Here is a 17,465-nt window from a genome sequence, read left to right as displayed (position 1 = left end):
TTACACTTAAAATGGGTAAATTTTATGGCATCTAAATTAAACCTCAATAAACATGTTTTAAACAGAATAAAACAGAAAGCTATTGTGTCTTCAAGGCACCGTTTTGGCTCACCTCTGAAATACCTGGCGCCTGCATAACTCTGTGGTAAAATTTTCCTTGCACGCTCCTCTCTCACCCTCAGAAGGCCTCATAGGAGACCAGAAGTGGATGGTTTAGCAAGCAGCTCTAACCTTAGTGGGGGTGGGGATCTTCCTTCTCTCGGTAGAAGTTAGGAGAAAACTGACACACAGGAACACATGCAGAAGGGCATGATCAGGATGGTGAAGACCTTAAAATCATATTCTAGTTAGTCACTGTTCTTCTAGCATATACTTTTTAGTCTTTTCTGTGCCAGATAAGTGATGTGACTATAAAATAATAAACATTATGGGCAAAGTCCTTGCTCTCATGGGGCTTATATTCTAGTAGTGTGAAACAGACCATAGATAGATAGATAGATAGATGAATGGTTACTGAGATAGATAAATAAATGACAGCCAGTTAGATAGAGATATAGATGGGTATAGAGATACAGAGATAGATAATATACAAAGATAGAAGACAGGTAGATGATAGATAGATAGATACATAGATAAAAGAAAGTACAGGCATATCTCATTTTTTGCACTTTGCAGATACTGCTTTTTTTTTTTTTTAATATTTTGGCCATGCTGCATGAAGAATCTTAGCTCCCTGACCAAGGATGGAATCCGTGTCCACTGCAGTAGAAGTGTGGAGTCCTAGCCACTGGACCACCAGGGAATTCCGAACACTGTATTTTTTAAAATGGAAGGTTGGGACTTCCCTGATGGTGTAGTGGTTAAGAATCCACCTGCCAATGCAGGGGACACGGGTTTGAGCCCTGGTCTGGGAAGATCCCACATATGGCAGAGCAACTAAGCCCGTGTGCCACAACTACTGAGCCTGTGTTCTAGAGCCCATGAGCCACAACTACTGAGCCCATGCACTGCACCTACTGAGCCCATGTGCTGCAACTACTGAAGCCCGTGCGCCTAGAGCCTGTGCTCCGCAACAAGAGAAGCCACCACAATGAGAAGCCCGTGCACGGCAACGAAGAGTAGCCTTTGCTTACCACAACTAGAGGAAAGCCAGTGCACAGCAATGAATACCCAATGCAGCGATAGATAGATAGATAAATAGATAGATAAATAAATAAATAAATAAATTGAAGGTTTGTGGCAACTCTGTGTCAAGCAAGTCTATCAGCACCATTCTTCCAAAAGAATTTTCTCACTTCATGTCTCTGTGTCGCATTTCAGTAATTCTTGCAATATTTCAAACTTTGTCATTATTATTTTATTTGTTATGGTGATCTGTGATTAGTGATTTTTGACGTTCCTATTGTAATTGTTTTGGGGCACCATGAACTGTGCCTATATAAGATGGTGAACTTAATAAATGTATGTGTTGTGATGGCTCTCCTGACCAGCTGTTCCTTCATTTCTCTTCCTCTCCTTAGGCCTCCCTATGCCCTGGGACACAACAATATTTAAATTAGGCCAATTAATAACCCTACAATGGCCTCTAAATGCTCAAGTAAAAGGAAGAGTCACACATTTCTCACTTTAGACCAAAAGCTAAAAATGATTAAGCTTAGTGATGAAGGCATGTTGAAAGCTGAGAAAGGCTGAAAGCTAGGCCTCTTGCACCAAACAGTTAGCCAAGTTGTGAATGCAAAGGAAAGGTTCTTGAAGGAAATCAAAAGTGCTATTCCAATAAACACAGGAATGATAAGAAAGCAGAACAACCTTCCTGATGATACAGAGAAAGTTTTAGCAGTTTGAATAGAAGATCAAACCAGCCACAGCATTCCCTTAAACCAAAGTCTAATCCAGAGTAAAGCTCTAACTCTCTTCAGTTCTATGAAATTTGAGAGAGGTGAAGAAGCTGCAGAAGAAAAGTTTTAAGCTAGCAGAGCTTGGTTCATGAGGTTGAAGGAAGGAAGCCATCTCCATAACGTAAAAGTGCAAGGGGAAGCAGGAAGTGCTGATGCAGAAGCAGCAGCAAGTTATCCAGAAGATCCAGCTGAGATAATTAACGAAAGTAGCTACGCTAAACAATAGATTTTTTTTTATGGGATACTTTGATTACACAAACTATTTATACCACAGGCAGTAAGAGCCACTAATGGTTTTTGAGTGGAGGAATAACAAGATAAGACAGGGTTTTAGCAAAATGAATCTAGCAGCCACAGAGAGAATGGATTGGAGGGGAGAGGTTTTTTAAAAATTATTATTATTTTTTAAGTTTTATTTTATTATTATTTTTTATTGGAGTATAGTTGCTTTACAATATTGTGTTAGTTTATACTGTACAGCAAAGTGAATCAGCTGTATGTATACATATATCCCGTCTCTTTTGGATTTCCTTCTCATTTAGGTCACCACAGAGCATTGAGTAGAGTTCCCTGTGTTATACAGTAGGTTCTCATTAGTTATCTATTTTATACATAGTATCAATAGTGTATATATGTCAATCCCAATCTCCCAATTCATCCCACACACGCCCATCCCCCTTTGTGTTTATATGTTTGTTCTCTATGTCTGTGTCTCTATTTCTGCTTTGTAAATAAGATTGTCTATACCAATTTTTTCAGATTCCACATATGTGTGTTAATATGCAATATTTGTTTTTCTCTTTCTAACTTACTTCACTCTGTATGACAGTCTTTAGGTCCATCCATGTCTCTACAAATGACCCAGTTTCATTCCTTTTTATGGCCGAGTAATATTCCATTGTATATATGTGCCACATCTTCTTTATCCTTTCCTCTGTTGATGGACATTTAGGTTGCTTCCACGTCCTGGCTACTGTACATAGAGCTGCAGTGAACATTGCGGTACATGTATCTTTTTGAATTATGGTTTTCTCCAGGTATATGCCCCGTAGTGGGATTGCTGGGTCATATGGTAGTTCTATTTGTAGTTTTTTAAGGAATCTCCATACTGTTCTCCATTGATTCCATAGGGAATCAATTTACATTCCCACCAACAATGCATGAGGGTTCCCTTTTCTCCACACCCTCACCAGCATTTATTGTTTGTAGATTTTTTGATGATGGCCATTCTGACTGGTGTGAGATGATACCTCATTGTAGTTTTGATTTGCATTTCTCTAATAACTAGAAATGTTGAGCATCTTTTCATGTGTTTGTTGGCCATCTGTATGTCTTCTTTGGAGAAATGTCTATTTAGGTCTTCTGCCCATTTTTGGATTGGGTTGTTTGTTTTTTTTGATATTGAACTGCATGAGCTGTTTGTATATTTTGGAGATTAATCCTTTGTCAGCTGCTTCATTGGCAAATATTCTCTCCCATTCCAAAGGTTGTCTTTTCATCTTGTTTATGGTTTCCTTTGCTGTGCAAAAGCTTTTAAGTTTAATTAGGTCCCATTTGTTTATTTCTGTTTTTATGCTCATTACTCTAGGAGGTGGGTCAAAAAAGATCTTGCTGTGATTTATGTCAGAGAGTGTTCAGCCTATGTTTTCCTCTAAGAGTTTTATAGTGTCTTACATTTAGGTCTCTAATCCATTTGGAGTTTATTTTTGTGTATGGTGTTCTAATTTCATTCTTTTACATGTAGCTGTCCAATTTTCCCAACACCACTTATTGAAGAGGCTATCTTTGCTCCATTGTATATTCTGGCGTCCTTTGTCATAGATTAGGTGACCATATGTGCATGGGTTTATCTCTGGGCTTTCTACCCTCTTCCATTGATCTATATTTCTGTTTTTGTGCCAGTACCATACTGTCTTGATTACTGTAGTTTTGTAGAATAACCTGAAGTCAGGGAGCTTGATTCCTCCGGCTCAGTTTTTCTTTCTCAGGATTGCTTTTGCTGTCAAGGTCTTTTGTGTTTCCATACAAATTGTAAAATTTTTTGTTCTAGTTCTGTGAAAAATGCCTTTGGTAATTTGATAAGGATTGCATTGAATCTGTAGATTATTTTGGGTAGTATAGTCATTTTCACAATATTGATTCTTCCAATCCAAGAGCATGGTATATCTCTCCATCTGTTTGTGTCGTCTTTGATTTCTTTCATCAGTATCTTATAGTTTTCTGCGTACAGGTCTTTTGCCTCCTTAGGTAGGTTTATTCCTAGGTATTTTATTCTTTTGGTTGCAATGGTAAGTGGGATTGCTTCTTTAATTTCTCTTTCTGATCTCTCATTGTTAGGGTATAGGAATGCAAGAGATTTCTGTGCATTAATTTTGTGTCCTGTGACTTTACTGAATTCACTGATTAGCTCTAGTAGTTTTCTGGTGGCATCTTTAGGATTTTCTATGTATAGTATCATGTCATCGGCAAACAGTGACAGTTTTATTTCTTCTTTGCCAATTTGGATTCCTTTTATTTCTTGTTCCTCTCTGGTTGCCATGGCTAGGACTTCCAAAACTATGTTAAATAAGAGTGCCGAGTGGGCACCCTTGTCCTGTTCCTGATTTTAGAGGAAATGCTTTCTGTTTTTCACCATTGAGAATAACGTTTGCTGTGGGTTTGTCATATATGGCCTTTATTATGTTGAGTTAGGTTCCCTCTATGCCTACTTTCTGGAGCATTTTTATCATAAATAGGTGTTGAATTTTGTCAAAATATTTTTCTGCATCTATTGAGATGATCATATGACTTTTATTCTTCAATTTGTTAATATGATGTATCACACTGATTGATTTGCATATATTGAAGAATTCTTGAATCCCTGGGATAAATCCCACTTGATCATGGTGTATGATCTTTTTAATGTGTTGTTGGATTCGGTTTGCTACTATTGTGTTGAGAATTTTTGCTTCTATGTTCATCAGTGATATTGGCCTGTAATTTTCTTTTTTTGTGATATCTTTGTCAGCTTTGGTATCAGGGTGATAGTGGCCTTGTAGAATGAGTTTGGGAGTGTTCTTCCCTCTGTGATTTTTTGGAAGAGCATGAGAAAGATAGGTGTTAGCTCTTCTCTAAATGTTTGATAGAATTCACCTGTGAAGCCATCTGGTCCTGGACTTCTGTTTGTTGGAAGATTTTTAGTCACAGTTCCAATTTCATTATTTGTGATTGGTCTGTTCATATTTTCTATTTCTTCCTGGTTCAATCTTGGAAGGTTGTACTTTTCTAAGAATTTGTCCATTTCTTCTGGGTTGTCCATTTTATTGGCATATAGTTGTTTGTAGTAGTCTCTTATGATCCTTTGTATTTCTGCAGTGTCAGTTGTTACTTCTCCTTTTTCATTTCTAATTTTATTGATTTGAGTCCTGTCCCTTTTTTCTTGATGTGTCTGGATAAAGGTTTATCAGTTTTGTTTATCTTCTCAAAGAACCAGCTTTTAGTTTTATTGATCTTTGCTACTGTTTTTTTGTTTGTTTGTTTCTATTTCATTTATTTCTTCTCTGATCTTTATGATTTCTTTCCTTCTACTAACTTTGGGTTTTGTTTGTTCTTCTTTCTCTAGTTGCTTTAGATGTAAGGTTAGGTTGTCTATTTGAGATTTTTCTTATTTTTTGAGGTAAGGTTATATTGCTATAAACTTCCCTCTTAGAACTGCTTTTGCTACATCCCATAGGTTTTGTGTCATTGTGTTTTCATTGTCATTTGTTTCTAGGTAATTTTTTCTTTCTTCCTTGATTTCTTCATTGGTCGTTTGGCTATTTAGTAGCATATTGTTTAGCCTCCATGTATTTTTGTTTTTTTACAGTTTTTTTTTCCTGTAATTGATTTCTAGTCTCATAGCGTTGTGGTTGGAAAAGATGGTTGACATGATTTCAATTTCCTTAAATTTACTGAGGCTTGATTTGTGACCCAAGATGTGATCTATCCTGGAGAATGTTCCCTGTGCACTTAAGAAGAAAGTGTATTCTGCTACTTTGGGATGGAATGTCCTATAAAGATCAATTAAGTCTATTTGGTCTAATGTGTCATTTAAGGCTTGTGTTTCCTTTCTAATTTTCTGTCTGGATGATCTATCCATTGGTGTAAGTGGAGTGTTAAAGCCCCCCACTATTATTGTGCTAATGTTGATTTCCCCTTTTATGGCTATAAGCATTTGCCTTACGTATTGAGGTTCTCCTATTTGGGTACACAAATATTTACAATTGTTATATCTTCTTCTTGGATTGATCCCTTGATCATTATGTAGTGTCCTTCCTTGTCTCTTGTAACAGTCTTTATTTTAAAATCTATTTTGTCCAATATGAGTATTGCTACTCCAGTTCTTTTGATTTCTGTTTGCATGGAATATCCTTTTGGATCCCCTCACTTTCAGTCTGTATGTGTCCCTGGGTCTGAAGTGGGTCTCTTGTAGACAACATATATACAGGTCTTGTTTTTGTATCCATTCAGCCAGTCTGTACCTTTTGGTTGGAGTGTTAAATCCATTTACATTTAAGGTAATTATCGATATGTATGTTCCTATTACCATTTCTTAATTGTTTTGGGCTTGTTTTTATAGGTCTTTTTCTTCTCTTGTGTTTCCTGCCTAAAGAAGTTCTGTTTAGCATTTGTTGTAAAGCTGGTCTGATGGTGCTGAATTCTCTTAGCTTTTGCTTGTCTGTAAAGCTTTTAATTTCTCCATCAAATCTGAATGAGATCCTTGCCGGGTAGCGTAATCTTGGTTGTAGGTTTTTCCCTTTCATCAGTATAAATATATCCTGCCACTCCCTTCTGGCCTGCAGAGTTTCTGCTAAAAGATGAGCTGATAACCTTATGGGGATTCCCTTGTATGTTATTTGCTGCTTTTCCCTTGCTGCTTTTAATATGTTTTCTTTGTATTTAGTTTTTGTTAGTTTGATTAATATGCATCTTGGCATGTTTCTCCTTGAGTTTACCCTGTATGGGACTTGATTCCTGGACTTGATTGACTATTTCCTTTCCCATGTTAAGGAAGTTTTCAACTATATTCTCTTCAAATATTTTCTCAGACCCTTTCTCTTTCTCTTCTTCTTCTGGGACCCCTATAGTTTGAATGTTAGTGTATTTAATGTTGTCCCAGAGGTCTCTGAGACTGTCCTCAATTCTTTTCATTCTTTTTTCTTTATTCTGCTACATGGCAGTTATTTCCACCATTCTATCTTCCAGCTCACTTATCTGTTTTTCTGCCTCAATTATTCTGCTACTGATTCCTTCTAGTGTATTTTTAATTTTGGTGATTGTGTTGTTCATCACTGTTTGTTTGTTCTTTAGTTCTTCTAGGTCCTCGTTAAACATTTCTTGTATTTTTTCCATTCTGTTTGCAAGATTTTGGATCATCTTTACTATCATTACTCTCAATTCTTTTTCAGGTAGCTTACCTATTTCTTCTTCATTTATTTGGTCTCGTGGGTTTTTGTCTTGCTCCTTCATCTGCAACATATTTCCCTGTCTTCTCATTTTCTCTAACTTACTGTGTTTGAGGTCTCCTTTCTGCAGACTTCAGGTTCATAGTTCCTCTTGCTTCTGGTGTCTGCTCCCAGTGGGCGAGTTTGGTCCAGTGGTTTGTGTAGGCTTCCTGGTGGGAGGGACTGGTGCCTATGTTCTGGTGGGTGGAGCTGGATTTTGTCCCTCCAATGGGCAGGCCCGTGTCAGGTGGTGTATTTTGGGGTGTCTGGGCTTAATACGACTTTAGGCAGCCTGTTTTCTGATGGGTGGGTTTGTGTTCCTGTCTTGCTTGTTGTTTCCAATAGATTTTTAATGTAGACAAAATAGCCTTCTATTGGCAAAAGATGCCATCCATGATTTTCATAGTTGGCAAAGAGAAGTCAATGCCTGGTTTCAAAGTTTCAATGACAGGCTGACTCTTTTATTAGGGGCTAATGTAGCTGGTGACTTTAAGTTGAAGTCAGTGCTCATTTACCATTCTGAAAACCCTAGGGTCCTTAAGACTTATGCTAAATATACTTTTCCTGTGCTCTATCAGTGAAACAACAAAACCTGGATGACAGAACATTTGTTTACAAAATGGTTTACTGAATATTTTAAGCCCACTGTTGAGACCTACTGTTGCAACCTACTGCTCAGAAGAAAATATTCCTTTCAAAATATTACTGTTCACTTACAATGCACCTGGTTACCCAAGAGCTCTGATGGAGATGTACAATGAGATTAATGTTTTCATGCCTACTAACACATCCATCCTGCAGCCTATGGATCAAGGAGTAATTCTGACTTTCAAGTTTTATTATTTAAGAAATATGTTTCATAAGGCAATAGCTGCTGTAAATAGTGATTCCTCTGATGAATCTGCACAAAGTCAATTGAAAACCTTCTGGAAAGGATTCACCATTCTAGATGCTATTAAGAACATTTGTGATTCATGGGAAGAGGTCAAAATACCAACAGTAACAGGAGTTTAGAAGTTGATTCCAACCCACATGGATGACTTTGAGGAGTTCAAGGCTTCAGTGGAGGAAGTAACTGAAGATGTGATAGAAAATGCAAGAGAAACAGACTTGGAAGTGGAGCCTGAAGATGTGACTAAATTGCTATAATCTAAAGATAAAATTTTAGTGGATGAAGAGGTGCTTCTTATGGTTGAGGAAAGAAAGTGATTTCTTGAGATGGAATCTACTCCTGGTGAAGATGATGTGATGGTTGTTGAAATGACAACAAAGGATTTAGAATATTACATAAACTTAGTTGATGAAGCAGTGGCAGGGTTTGACAAAATTGCCTCCAATTTTGTAAGAAGTTCTCCTGTGAGTAAAATGCTATCAAACAGCATTGCATGCTACAAAGGAATCTTTTGTGAAAGAAAGAGTCAATCAATTTCACAAACTTCATTGTTGCCTTATTTTAAGAAATTACCACAGCCATCCCAACCTTTAGCAACCACCACCCTGTTCAGTCAGCAGCCATCAACATCAAGGTAAGATCCTCCACCAGAAGAAAGATTATGACTCACTGAAGGCTCAGATGACGGTTAGCATTTCTTAACAATAAAGTTTTTTTTTAATTAAGGTATGTAGGACTTCCCTGGTGGCACATGGGTTAAGAATCCACCTGCCAATGCAGGGTTCTATCCCTGGTCCAGGAAGATCCCAAATGCCACGGAGCAACTAAGCCCGTGTGCTACAACTACTGAGTCTGCACACCACAACTACTGAAGCCCACGCACCCTGGAGCCCGTGCACCGCAACTACTGAGCTCAAGTGCCACAACTACTGAAGCCCGTGAGCTCTAGGGCCTGCGTGCCACAACTACTGAGCCCACGTGCTGCAACTACTGAAGCCTGCTTGCCTAGGGTCTGTGCTCCACAAGAGAAGCCATCGCAATGAGAAGCCCGTGCACTACAACGAAGAGTAGACCCCGCTCACCACAACTGGAGAAAGCCCGCGTGCAGCAACGAAGACCCAGCGCAGCCAAAAAAATAAATTAAGGTATGTACATTCTTTTTAGACATAATGTTATTGCACACTTAGTAGATAACATTAAGTGTAAACATAACCTTTATATGCACTGGGAAACCAAAGAATTCGTGTGACTCGCTTTATTGTGATATTCGCTTTTTTTGTGTTATTCACTTTATTGAGGTGGTCTGGAACCTAACTTGCAGTGTCTCCAATGTATGCGTAAAAAGAAAACATTTTAAGTACTCAGAAGAGAGTTAAAAAGGTGACATCAGAGAATGGCTGAATCACAAGAGGGAGCCAGTCATGCAAAGACCAGAGGGAGGAGCATCTTAGGCACCATTTTTTTTTTTTTTTTTTTGTCCTTTGCCCCTGGTGGTTCTCCATTCCCTCTTTACTCAGCTTAAAATTCAGAGTCAATAGACATAATCACTCCCTAAACTCCCTTGATCACCTTAATTCTGGCATACTGGTTGGCAAACTCACAACCCTGGTTAAATCCAACTTTCTACCCACTCTGGTCTCACTTTAAGCTTGTCACGAGGAACTTAAGAAGGCCCTTACTGTTCCCCAGCTAACATCCTCCATCTCCCTGATCCATTCACTTTTCCGCACTCTACAGTCATAGGTTCACTTTCTGCTAATGGACTGTTTTACACCTGTGCCTCTCTTTTCCCCTATCTTCACTATCAGCTGATGACTGTGCTTCTTTCTTGAAAAAATTGAAGAATCAGAAGAGAACTTCCACTTGCTCCTACCACATCCACATGTCCGTACAGGTGTACATGCTTAGACCCCATCCTTCCTACATGCTCCGTGATCCTACGTAAAAGCTTCCACTTATGCATTCTCCCCCTCCCCCAGCAGACTCAAGAACACCAGACCAGCAAATCCTACCTCCATCTTACATCATGAACTTTTCCTCTACTGGATCATTTCCATCAGTATATGAAATTTTTCAAGCACTTTCAAGACAAGCAAACAAAAATCTCTCCTTGACCTGATTTCCCTCATTTGATTATTACCTTGCTTCACTGTTAGCTTTTGTAGCCAAACAGTTGTCTATACTAGCTGCCTCTAATTCCTCTTCTCCTTTTCTCATCTCCAATCCATCTTTTGTGCCACCACTGATCTGGTTTCCTCAAGGCCAACAAAACCAACAAAAATAAAACCCTACCATAAAGAAAAATGAATGAGGCAGCCCTGAGTAAAAGAAGAGGGTGGGGTAGGTGGGAGAAAATCCTAAATTCTAGCAGCTGGATTGACTCCCTGTATCATAAGAATTCCTTACATAAACTGTCTTCTTTCCAATACATTTGAAAAATACTTCCTTTCTATACATTTTCTTTATCTTTTCTGGAATCTACTGTTGCCCAGCTTCTGAATATCAGATTAACCTGCTCACCATTTAGGGGAAAGGAGAGTGAAACAAAATCATAGCAGCGAGTGAGAGAGCTTTCATTTACATTTAACTACGAAATCAATGTGGAATCTCAGAAACCTAAAAGACTCTTTTACCCAACCAGGAATGATTTTTTTTTTAAGTTTGAGAAAGAATTAGCCCCCAGACAATATACCTCTATTCTGAAATGAATGTAGTTGCCATTCGTGATCATTTTGAGCTATCCCTCTTTATAAATGGCCTTGCCAGAAATTTTGTATATTAACCCCAGGCAGGTTAGAAAGTCTGGCTGCAGTACTCTGTTTACTGATGTTATCAAAAGGGACAGCTGTGATTTACCTCAGTGAGGTGGCCTCAACTCCCTTTGCAGGCAAGGTGGGTCCCAGTGGGGACTGCACCACATGAGTCTGACATTTGACAGCTGTCCTGGTCAGTTGGATAATACAGGAAACGTCATGGATTGTGCAGACCAGCGCTTAGTAAAATGCAAGTCACAACCCATTAGTGAGTTATGAAATTAATATCGTGGGTTAACCAATCTTTTAAAAAATAATTAATTAATTTTATTTGTGGCTGCATTGGGTCTTTGTCGCTGTGTGCAGTCTTTCTCTACTTGCAGCGAGCAGGGGCTACTCTTGTTGGGGTGTGCAGGCTTCTCCTTGCGGTGGCTTCTCTTGTTGCGGAGCACGGGCTCTAGGACTGTGGGCTCAGTAGTTGTGCTTGTGGGCTCTAGAGCACAGGCTCAGTAGTTGTGGTGCATGGGCTTAGTTGCTCCGCGGCATGTGGGGTCTTCCTGGACCAGGGATTGAACCAGTGTCCCCTGAATTGGCAGGTGGCTTCTTAACCACTGTGCCACCAAGGAAGTCCACCAATTTTTAGAAGATGAAACAGAATAGAAAATATCAGAATTCAATACACACACTCAGATTATGACATAGTTCACAAGACCTTGTCTTCCATTATGAAGAGGTGCATCCTGGATCATAAAATTAAAATTTTAAAAATTAAAGCCACTAGTCTAGATCCATTCATAATGCAATAGCCAGAGTGGTTGAATGCACTAATCAAAATTAGAGGACGTTTGGAAAATTTCCACATCATTTTCAGCATCATATATCACCAGGCATATATGCCTGACACAGGGGAAATCCAGAGAACTTTAGAGAGAAGCTTTCCTTTATAGAACCAGGTGAAGAGCTTGAAATTAGTTTCTAACCTAAATTACCATCATAGAGACTTTATAATTTACAATCCTCTTTCACAAACTTCATCTTATTTGAGTCTCTTGTTCAGCCTTTGTAGTAGGCAAGACAGGAAGGTGACAGAATCTGAGACAGGTTTCAATGATCTATTTAGTTTAGTCAGGAGCCCAGCCAGCAGCTGGGAGAAAAGATCTAGCCCCACAGCTCCAGGGAGAGAATTGGCAAGGGTGCAAAACCACGTGTGGGTCCCAGCCAAATAAACGGAGGTTCAGGGCAGAACTCCAGTTTCAGGAGGGAGAATGGAAAAGATGAACAGGAACTAGGGCAGAAGCCCTAGAAGGTATTAAACAAGGCTCACATGTGGCCAGGCTCATCCCCAGCACACTGGATTCTAAGCTCACCCTTGCAGAGTTCCAGATCCCATAACCGGCTTTTGAAGCAGCAGCAGAAGAATATCATGTGGATAAGGGGCAGGATGGAGAGGCTCTCAAGCACTGATAAAGGCATGAAGAGACCTGTGGGGAAGGGCAAGTTAATTAATCTGGCTGGCATGAGTAGTGAGGGCTGCCAGATAAAATACAAGATGTCCCTTTAAATCAGGATTTCAGATAAACAATGAATATTTTAGTATAAGTATGTCTCATGCAATATTGGGGACACATTTATACCAAAAAAATTGTTGTTTATCCGAAACTTACATTAAACTGGGCAGCCGGTATTTTTATTTACTAAATCTGGTACTCCTACATGTGGGTCTTCTGGAGGATGCGGCTAGAAGGCTTGGCAGAGCAAGACCATGAAACATCTTGTGTGCCATGCTGGGCAGATAATGGGGAACCATGAAAAATTTTAAGCAGGGGAATAATATAATTGGGTTTGTATTTTAGAATCACCATTATAGTAGCCCTTTGAAGAACCAAATAGTTCAGAAAGACAGGAACTGAGAGACTAGAAAGCTGTTTAAATAGCCCAGACTCAAAGAGAATTGAAAATAACTGCTCACTTCACAATTCTGCCTAATGCTAGTGAGATTCCCAGTTTCATGTGGGCAACAGAGACCAAACTGTTCTTTCCAGAGCTGCTCTTTGTTTCAAGGAACAAAAAACTTTTGGGGTGGGGCAAGGAATATATATATTTTGTCTTGCCCAAACCCTGTGTCTGTCACATACTTCTTTGAGGAAGCTGGAAAGATGTGTGTATATATCCATCTCCATGTAGTAAGCTCATGTCTTGTTCACCATCACATCCCAGAAGGTAATCAATAAACACTTGTTGAATGAGTTCCTTAAGGGCAAAGTCTATCTTCACCATCTTTGTTTCCTTAGCATCTGACCCAGGGCTGGGAATAAGTTTCTCAGAAAATAGTTCTTGATTAAAGTGATCTAATTAATTAACAACCAGAAGTGCTTCCTATTAACTACATTTGTCCAACATTACATCAAAGGTACAACCTGGCATATTTTTCACAACCTGGCAAAAGAAGCCTGCCTCATCTATGGGACCAGAAAACTTTTCAAAAGCTGCATAATGATGCTGATTAGAGGGAGTTTTAAATGTAATTTTCCTCATTTGTGTGAAAATGAGAGGGGTTTTTTTTCTTTTGAGGTGTTTTGTTTGTTTGCTTGTTCGTTTGTTTAGTATTTTCCTAACTGCTTCCACAAGTATTGTCAGTGCCTGGCTGTTAATAAATCTAGATCTTAATTAAGTATTTCTCAGGTAGATCATCATAAAGTGGTATGAACCAAGTACTTGTCTTCAGTCCTCCAGTATCCGTATAGTTACTGGCATATGTATCTTTTCCAAGGCTGAAGTGTGAACTTGAAGGCAGGACTTTATCCTTATTTATCTTCATAGTCACAGAACTTTTACCAATAGCAGTTTTATTGAAGGGTCAAGAGTAGGAAGCCAAAAGGGATAGAATAATTCAAAAAGTGCATGGGGTAAATACAAATACAATAACAACATAATTACAGCTACTTGTTATTAAAAATTATGTTCCAAAAAAAATTATGTTCCAAGTACCATGAGAGGTCTTTACATATATTTTATTAAATTTTGATTAAATTTCAGTCCTAAAAACTCCTCTTTGAGGTAGGTGTTGTAATCCTCATTTTATGCATAAAGAAACAGAGAATCAGAACTGATGAATAATTTACCCAGGATGACACAGCTAATAGATTTGGCAGAGCTGACATTAGGACCTGATTCCAAAGTTCATCTCACACACCAAGAATTGTCATTTTGCAAATGTGTATTGGAGAGATGAAAGAAGATTGTTGGAGTGCCTATAAGAGTCCTCTTTAATCAGCAACTATGTAATACCCCAGAGGACTAAAGTTTGATAAAGAATATAATGATGTGAGTGCACGGATGTGCAAGACAAGAGGTATAGAGGTATTCCCTATATTTTTGAGCTGTGTCCCTTTTTTCTCTGTTGAGCTTTGTATTTAAGGGAGCACATGACATTACATATGATTAGGCTTCATCTCCACCTTGCTGGAAATTGTTATTGTTGCCCTTAAAATTATTATCACACTGTTATTATCTGGGATGAAACATATGAACTTTAGATGTTACGATCAGTAATATCAGCTTATCTGCCCTATCCAAAGGAATACGTTCAGTTCATGCTCAGATGCAATGGAACCTCATCGATCTGGATGTGTCTGAGCTCACCTGTGACAGTCCAGATCCTTCTCCAAGCTGTAATTACATATATCAGCTATTCTCCAATCTTTTAAAGTTGCAAGTGTGCACTTTTTGTCCAGATGCTGACATCTTTCCAGCAGCCCTCTTCAGCTTGCTCAACTGCCAGCCTCCTTACTTAGTTCACTGGGTTCCAGGAAGAATCCAAGTCTCATAAAGAATGCTGCCTCTGATAATTTAATTCCAGGCTGAGCAGAGTAAAATCAGTTTGAACCTCACCAAACTGAAAGTCTATGAAAGTAAAACTTTTGGAGTCTATGATAGTAAAACTTTTGGAGTATATGAAAGCAAAACTCAAAGGGCAAGTGTTGGCATAACTAATTATATGAATTAGATGGAATTTGAAGAAGAGGAACCAAATATGGTAAAAAGAGGGAGATAGCAGTTGGTTTTAAAAAAAATTGAGAAAGCAAATTATGTTTTTCTTGGCTCTGTAAATTAGAAGCCAAAATATGGTCCGCAGAGGTGTAAGAATCAAAGAGCATCTCCAGTGTTCCGCTTTCACCAAAAACATGGAAGAAATTTCCTAGAAATGGTCAGGATGGAATTATGATAAAAATCCTCTTCAGACTTTCACTGGCTCATTCATTGCCAGGCAGGGTGTTAAACATGGGAGATATAAGATGAACATGGCCGTGACCCTCAAAGCTTACCCTCTAGTTCAGGGAGGTACATCAACTATCCTGTACAATGAAGTGTGAAAGGCACCAGGAAATAAATATAAAAGGGACACAGTGGGTGCACAAAGGGGGGGTGGTCAACTCTGTGATTCTAATAAAATTACTTCATAGCAATCATGTAGGGTTGTTCAGTGAGACGGCAAACTCTCGCATGGAAAGGTGAAGGAGAACCTGAATTAACAGATATACTGGAGTCAAGGCACAAGGAAGGGGGTTTTGAAGAAGCAATCAGTTCACACCAGTCCTAAGACGTGAATGATCTGGTAAGTGTTCTCCATCTTTAATTTCTAGAATATGAATTTCACAAAGCAGAATTGCTGCTATACGTCGTCGCTAACTCCCGCCCCGCCCCCACTTTCCATCGCCACCCCACTACCAGATATATCAGGTGAGTAGGGCTCAATTCAAATTAAATGTGTCACCTGGGGCACCTCCTCACTACGCAGGGCCTCAGTTTCTTCGCCTGTAAAGTGAGAAACCCGAACCAACCCTGAAGTCCATTTCTGCTCAGAATTACGAAATAGGACAAGAAACCAGAAAGGAAACTCAAGAGAAACAAAAGTGAAAGTGCCCAAAGGAAATACAGTAGTAAACAAAAGCACAAAATTCTATATCTCACTGAAAAATGTGGCAGAGTTCCCAAATACTTTTTTCAGCAACCCGTGAACACGAGACTTGGGAGAGAATGAAATGCCTATCACGCCCTCTGAATGTCAATGAGATGAGTGTAACACGAATCCACCTTGCTCCATGCAACTGTCTTCTTAAACAATGACCCTGAACAACCATTTATTAAAATTTTCTAAATAAGTCAATCCGCGATGAAAGGTCCGTCCCCACGTAACAAACCTCACGGACCACCACACAAGGGTGTGTCCCGCTTTGGGAAGAGAGAGAAAAGGGGGTAGAGAAAGAGAGGAAGGAAGGATTCGAACCAATATTAGATTCTGCCTAGTGTGTTGCCACGCGGTTGTTATGCAGAACATTATAGAAGCAAACTATTTTAAAACTTGGGAAATACAGTAGCCTTTAAATTTGATCATTTCCTCCTTCACAGTGTTAGTGAGACTTCTCTGCACGTAACCCAGAACGGTACACCCGCCCGGGAGGGAGAGCGCGAGCTCTGGGGTGGACCGGCAAGTGGAGGCGGCCAGAGGAAGGGACCAAGCTGACAGCTTCGCAGAGCGTTGGCGGCGGGTGTGAGACCGGGACCCGCGACCGCCACGGCTACAGGGTTCGATCTGGACCCTCCGGGGGCACAGGGCTCCCGAGGTGGGAGGATGCTCCCTGCCCACTGCGGGAGCCTCCCTCCTCTGAGCTGAGGAGGCAAGGGCGCGCAGTCGCGCGCGCGCGCACACACATCATTCCCCTGGAGTTGTGTCTTGTCTCTTTTGTTTTTCTCCCTTCCCGGTCATGAGACCCGGAAGTTTTGTTTTTTTTTTTTAATCCTGTCTCTCTCTTTTCCAACTCCCACCCCCCCAATCTATCACATGGCAGAGATAGAATAAAAACAGAAAAATGGCGACGGTCACGTTGTGGCGAGCACGTTGTATCCTTGCTGCGTCATTAGATAATCCTCATGCAAATAGCTTGAAGAACAAAGGAAGGGGGGCCCGGGACCCCCGGGGGCGCAGGTGGGTATGGGGGCGGCGTGCCGGGCGCGGGGGAGGCGGTGCGCGCGCCGAGCCGAGCGCCGGCGGGAGGAGTGCGGCCGCGCGGGGCTCCGTGCGCCGAGTGTCTACGTCCGTGTGCGCGCCCCTGCGGCGCGGCGGAGCGCTGGCCGGGCCGCTCCTGGCCGGGTCTCGCGGCGCCAGAGCCAGCCACCCGCCCGCCCCAGGGCACGGGAAGCCGGGGGCCGAGGAGAACCGTTCCGGCGAGGCCGGCCGCGACGCGCGCACACGCACACGCACACGCCGCCGCGGGGCTCGGCCGGCTCGGCGGCCGCGCGGGGGGCGGGCCGAGGGCGGGGCGGGCCGGGCGGGGGCCGAGGGCGCGTCGCTGTCCGGCGCTGGGCGGCCGCCTGCAGCCGCTGCGGGGGACTGCACGCAGCTCGCCACCTCGGGGTGGGCGGCGGCGGGGCGCCGGGGCGGCGGCACGGGGCGGGCTGG

General features: G+C 40.9%; 1 pseudogene; it reads left to right on the top strand.

The window, feature by feature from the left end:
- The first annotated feature begins 1,578 nt into the window (after positions 1-1,578).
- On the top strand, positions 1,579-16,560 carry LOC132503106 (tigger transposable element-derived protein 1-like; annotated as a pseudogene).
- The last annotated feature ends 905 nt before the right edge of the window (positions 16,561-17,465 follow it).

This window comes from Mesoplodon densirostris, chromosome 2 (assembly GCF_025265405.1).
Source record: "Mesoplodon densirostris isolate mMesDen1 chromosome 2, mMesDen1 primary haplotype, whole genome shotgun sequence".
Lineage (NCBI taxonomy): Eukaryota > Metazoa > Chordata > Mammalia > Artiodactyla > Ziphiidae > Mesoplodon > Mesoplodon densirostris.
This window is presented reverse-complemented; position numbering and strand designations above follow the sequence as displayed.